The sequence below is a fragment of the Nelusetta ayraudi genome, unplaced genomic scaffold (assembly GCF_046127955.1).
Source record: "Nelusetta ayraudi isolate G7.1 ecotype Tasmania unplaced genomic scaffold, CSIRO-AGI_Nayr_v1 ptg000038l, whole genome shotgun sequence".
Taxonomy (NCBI): Eukaryota; Metazoa; Chordata; class Actinopteri; order Tetraodontiformes; family Monacanthidae; genus Nelusetta; species Nelusetta ayraudi.
Genome location: NW_027466088.1, coordinates 266,179 through 272,178, shown reverse-complemented (window position 1 = coordinate 272,178; position 6,000 = coordinate 266,179).

Sequence of the window (6,000 nt, the reverse complement as noted above, 5' to 3'; positions counted from 1 at the left end):
TCTCCATCCTCCCTCTCTCTCTCTCCATCTTCTGTCTGTCTCTCTCCATCCTCTGTCTCTCTCTCTCCATCCTCTGTCTTTCTCTCTCTCCATCCTCTGTCTCTCCATCCTCTGTCTCTCTCCATCCTCTTTCTCTCTCTCCATCCTCTGTCTCACTCTCTCCATCCTCTGTTTGTCTGTCTCCATCCTGTGTATCTATGTCTCTCTCTGTCCTCTGTCTCTCTCTCTCCATCCTCTGTCTCTCCATCCTCTGTCTCTCTCTCCATCCTCTGTCTTTCTCTCTCTCCATCCTGTGTCTCACTCTCTCCATCCTCTGTTTGTCTCTCTCCATCCTGTGTATCTATGTCTCTCTATGTCCTCTTTCTGTCTCTCTCATCCTCTGTCTCTCTCTCTCCATCCTCTGTCTGTCTCTCTCTCCATCCTCTGTCTCTCTCTCTCCATCCTCTGTCTGTTTCTCTCCATCCTCTGTCTCTCTCTCTCTCCATCCTCTGTCTCTCTCCATCCTCTGTATCTCTCTCCATCCTGTCTTTCTCTCTCTCCATCCTCTGTCTCTCTCCATCCTCTTTCTGTCTCTCGCAATCCTCTGTCTCTCTCTCCATCTTGTGTGTCTCTCTCTCTCCATCCTCTCTCTCTTCATCCTCTGTCTGTCTCTCTCTCCATTCTCTGTCTCTCTCATCCTCTGTCTCTCTCTCCATCCTCTGTCTCTCTCCATTCTCTTTCTCTCTCCATCCTCTGTCTTTCTCTCTCTCATCCTCTGTCTCTCTCCATCCTCTGTCTGTCTCTCGCCATCCTCTGTCTCTCTCTCTCTCCAACCTGTGTCTCTCTCTCTCCATCCTCTATTTCTCTCTCTCTCCATCCTCCCTCTTTCTCTCTCCATCCTTTGTCTTTCTCTCTCCATCCTCGGTCTCTCTCTCTCTCCATCCTTTGTCTCTCTCTCCATCCTGTGTCTGTTTCTCTCCATCCTCTGTCTCTCTCTCTCCTTCCTCTGTCTCTCTCTCCATCCTGTCTGTCTCTCTCTCCATCCTCTGTCTCTCTCTCCATATCTTCTGTCTCCCTCTCTCCATATCCTCTCTCTCTCCATCCTCTGTCTCTCTCTCCATCCTCTTTCTCTCACCATCCTCTTTCCGTCTCTCTCCATCCTCTGTCTCTCTCCATCCTGTGTCTGTTTCTCTCCATCCTCTGTCTCTCTCTCTCCTTCCTCTGTCTCTCTCTCTCCATCCTCTGTCTTTCTCTCTCTCCATCCTCTGTCTCTCTCTCCATCCTCTGTCTCTCTCTCCATATCCTCTGTCTCCCACTCTCCATCCTATGTCTCTCTCTCCATATCCTCTGTCTCTCCATCCTCTGTCTCTCTCTCCATCCTCTGTCTCTCACCATCCTCTGTCCGTCTCTCTCCATCCTCTGTCTCTCTCTCTCCATCTTGTGTCTCACTCTCTCCATCCTCTGTTTGTCTCTCTCCATCCTGTGTATCTATGTCTCTCTCTGTCCTCTTTCTGTCTCTCTCCATCCTCTGTCTCTCTCTCTCTCCATCCTCTGTCTGTCTCTCTCCATCATCTTTCTCTCTCTCTCTCTATCCTCTGTGTCTCTCTCTCCATCCTCTGTCTGTCTCTCTCCATTCTCTGTCTCCGTCTCTCTTCATCCTCTGTCCGTCTCTCTCCATCCTCTATCTCTCTCTCTCCATCTCCCTCTCTCTCTCTCCATCCTATGTCTGTCTCTCTCCATCCTCTGTCTCTCTCTCTCTGTCCATCCTCTGTGTCTCTCTCTCCATCCTCTGTCTGTCTCTCTCCGTCCTCTCTCTCTCTCTCTCCATCCTCCCTCTCTCTCTCCGTCTGTCTCTCTTTCTCCATCCTCTGTCTCTGTCTCTCTCTCTCCATCCTCTGTCTGTTTCTCTCCATCCTCTGTCTCTCTCTCGCCATCCCCTCTCTCTCTCCATCCTCTGTCTCTCTCTCTCCATCCTCTGTCTCTCTCTCCATCCTCTATCTCTCTCTCTCCATCCTCCCTCTCTCTTTCTATCCATCCTCTGTCTTTCTCTCTCCATCTTCTGTCTCTCTCTCTCTCCGTCCTTTGTCTCTCTCTCTCCATCTACTGTCTCTCTCTCCATCCTCTGTCTCTTTCTCTCTCCATCCTCTGTCTCTCTCTCTCCATCCTCTCTCCATATCCATCCTCTATCTCTCTCTCTCTTCATCCTCCCTCTCTCTCCATCCTCTGTCTCTCTCACTCTTCATCCTCTGTCTGTCTCACTCTTTCTCCATCTCTTTGGGCATACAATACAAGAAGGTAAAGACTGCAGACATTTTATAAGAGTCCGAAATAAAAAGGAAAACAATAAGAAAACTCAACCTTGAAATGGAGAAAAAAAGAAGAAGAAGAAGAAAAAAAAAACCTTGAATTAGAGCTGAGTCATGCTTTCAATGCACGCTGTGTGCTGACTGGAACAAAAATGTAATAATAATTATTCTCCTTTCCTCTCCCAGCTTAAAATAAATAAAGGTCATTTGAATTATGATGGTGTCTGTTTGTTTCATGTATGCACGTTTTGACCTAAAAAGAGATTAACGTTTTTTTTTTTATTATCTGTAATCCTACCTTGGTGCTATGTTTGGTTGGAAGTTGAAACTCGGGCATCATTCATAAGGTTAGAAGAAATGCACTTAATGTACCATGAAATGCAACTTCTCAGAAATATTAAAACACTTTATGGTAATAAAAAGTGAGAAGAGGGAACAGTTGACATTTCTATTCTTTAAGGTAGTAGATATCATGACATTGAATTGAAAAAAAAGTACAGTGATAATAAACTAACGATTTGCAGCTTGTGAGGTGTAAATAGAAACCTCAATAAATGTGGCAAGACGCAAAGGCCTGGGCAGGCTTCCAACCCCAGACTTCCAGGTGATAGTCATGCGCACTAACCATTTGGCCAAGTAGCCAGGGTGCATGATCAATTATTGGAGGCATAGTGACAGGACCGTGAAATGTCACAAGAAAGAACCTCATGTTACTCTTTGATGTGTATTCATGTTTATATGGGATGTGTATTTTTATATATGATGCGTGGTAAAGTATAAGTTATGTAACTGTAGGGGAGGAAATATCTAGACACAAATAGTAATATCTCCCCAATACGTATTCCGTCGTTCTGGTGTCAAGGTGAGGATTTCAAAGTAAAGTACATAATAATTAATTTAATCTGACTCCATTTGATAATAATAACTACTTTTATATCTTGATTGAGAGAAAGACTTGATTAACAATTAAGAATATAGACTCAATAATAATTAAATTCTCGTGATCTGACATTAGTCTTCAGTTCAGGGATGGCTTATATAAATTAACAAAACTATTCAGTTTGTTCATTAAACATGGAAGAATAGCCTGATGTCTTGGTTGGAGTATTCAGAGGTTATTGAACATGATACCCAATCTTATCTGTCCAACTCAGAGGTTAAGGGTTTGAATAATGTCCAGTGAAATTTACCATATAACTAAGGTCTTTGGGATTCTGATTAATCCCTATCTTAGTTCAGTGATGGCAGATATAGACAAAGCATTCAGTGACCTTCTTAACATAGAAGAACAGCCCAGACATCTAGGTTGAGATATTATACTCAATCTTTTCTATTCAACTCAGAGGTAAAGAGTACTAGCATTACTCAGATAAATCTACCATATAACTGACGACTTAATCAACATATAATGTCAGATTATTCTCCACATAGAACAAAAGTCTCAACAAGTTGATATTGAAGGGAAATGGATAACATACCAGTTTATTGCGATGTCCAGAGTAAAAATGCAGCAAAAATGTAACAGACTGGTTGTGTAAAAATGATGGTAAGCAAATCAAGAAGACAAAGAAAAAGAAGAAGAAGAAGAAGAGAGAGAGGGAGTGGGTCCCAGAAAAGGAGAGAAAAAAGAGAGTCTTTTCAGATTCTTGTTCCTTCCCTTAAATATCCTCCCAGAACAGAGACACTGCTAAAATGCATATTTAAAAGATTCAAATCAGATCTACTCTTCCTACTCGGGAACCTTTTGATCATCAGGGGTAATTTTCCACAGCAACAATAGATCACCAAGACCTTCATACCTCTCGAATCTTTGTTTTGCTCTGATTATTCCTTCAGGTTCATGTGTATGAATGAGTGTTCAAGTGTAAAGCTATGTGCAGCTCTGTGCAGCTGTTGTCTTGCATGGAGACTTTCATTCAGCTCAGAAACAGGAGAAACAGAGTTCTTTCAGAGTAAGTCAGCACAGATATCACAGCTGCTCCTTCAAAAAAAAAGACAACATCTCAACTTGTTGAGATAAGGCCCATAACCACAATAAAAAAAGAAATCCAAGTGGTTGAATGAGTTTTCTTTTCAAAATCTGTATGCAATTGTTTACTTTTATAGATGTCTTGATTCAGCTGAGGAACAAGAGAGAAAAAAAAAATCCAAACTGTTATTCCACACAGAATACAATTTGCTCAATAAAAAATGCTGCTGCTTGAAGAAAACAGACATCAAAGTGATGGAATGCGTGTTCAAACATTTTCAAAAACTTTGAAGTCTGAAGTTGTTTGTAAACAGACTTTTAGGTCTGATGATCAAAGCCGTTCAAACGCTTTGAAGTCTGAAATTGTTTGTAAACAGACTTGTAAGTCTGATTACAAACCAATTCAAGTGCTTCTGCAGCTGCTGGCGTTGCTGATGCTGCTTCTGCTGCTTGAATAACACTCAACTTACTGGGGAACACTAAAAAAGATATAAAAAACAAAACTCTTTATGAACACAGGAGGAGCAGAAAATATTTTTTCACGCCATGACTGATGACAGACCTCTGTTGGTCTGAGAGGGAGGGGCACTGTGCGTATTCCGTTGCTTAATGTACACTGACCTGGTGTATTGTCAGTTTCATTTGAATCTTTGTTTTGCTGTGTTTATTCCTTCAGGCTCATGTGTATGAATGAGTGTTCAAGTGTAAAGCTGTGTGCAGCTCTGTGCAGCTGTTGTCTTGCATGGAGACTTTCATTCAGCTCAGAAACAGGAGAAACAGAGTTCTTTCAGAGTAAGTCAGCACAGATATCACAGCTGCTCCTTCAAAAAAAAAGACAACATCTCAACTTGTTGAGATAAGGCCCATAACCACAATAAAAAAAGAAATCCAAGTGGTTGAATGAGTTTTCTTTTCAAAATCTGTATGCGACTGTTTACTTTCATAGATGTCTTGATTCAGCTGAGGAACAAGAGAGAAAAAAAAAAAATCCAACCTGTTATGCCACACAGAATACAATTTGCTCAATAAAAAATGCTGCTGCTTGAAGAAAACAGACATCAAAGTGATGGAATGCGTGTTCAAACATTTTCAAAAACTTTAAAGTCTGAAGTTGTTTGTAAACAAACTTTTAGGTCTGATGATCAAAGCCGTTCAAACGCTTTGAAGTCTGAAGTTGTTTGTAAACAGACTTGTAAGTCTGATTACAAACCAATTAAAGTGCTTCTGCAGCTGCTGGCATTGCTGATGCTGCTTCTGCTGCTTGAATAACACTCAATTTACTGGGGAACACTACACTCAAAATAAGCAAACTGGTGGGCTGTTACATTAACTCAAGTGTAACATATTTTATCTAAGCTATACTTTAATGTTTCCAAGATGAACATGATTAAATCATGTTGGGTTTACATGAACTCAAACAACTAAACATTCACTAAATTCATTCATGTTGCCATAAAGTGAATAAATCACGTTTGTACAAGTCGGCAGGAAAAGCCAAGCAAACATCGTGATAGACCGCGAGATATCGATATCGCGGCAATTTGCAAAGACACCTGGGAAGAAGAACTGTCTGGTGGCATGCATGGAAAAGGTAAGTACTTGAACTCCATTAATATTCATCTCAATGCAAACGAAATACGATGCATAAATGTCATTATCCCTTAGTACATCATTTTCAGCGGTGGTGGTTAGTTATTTAATGTCATTAGACTAAAAAGCCGGCCGTCACCGTGAGCTGTCTCTTCG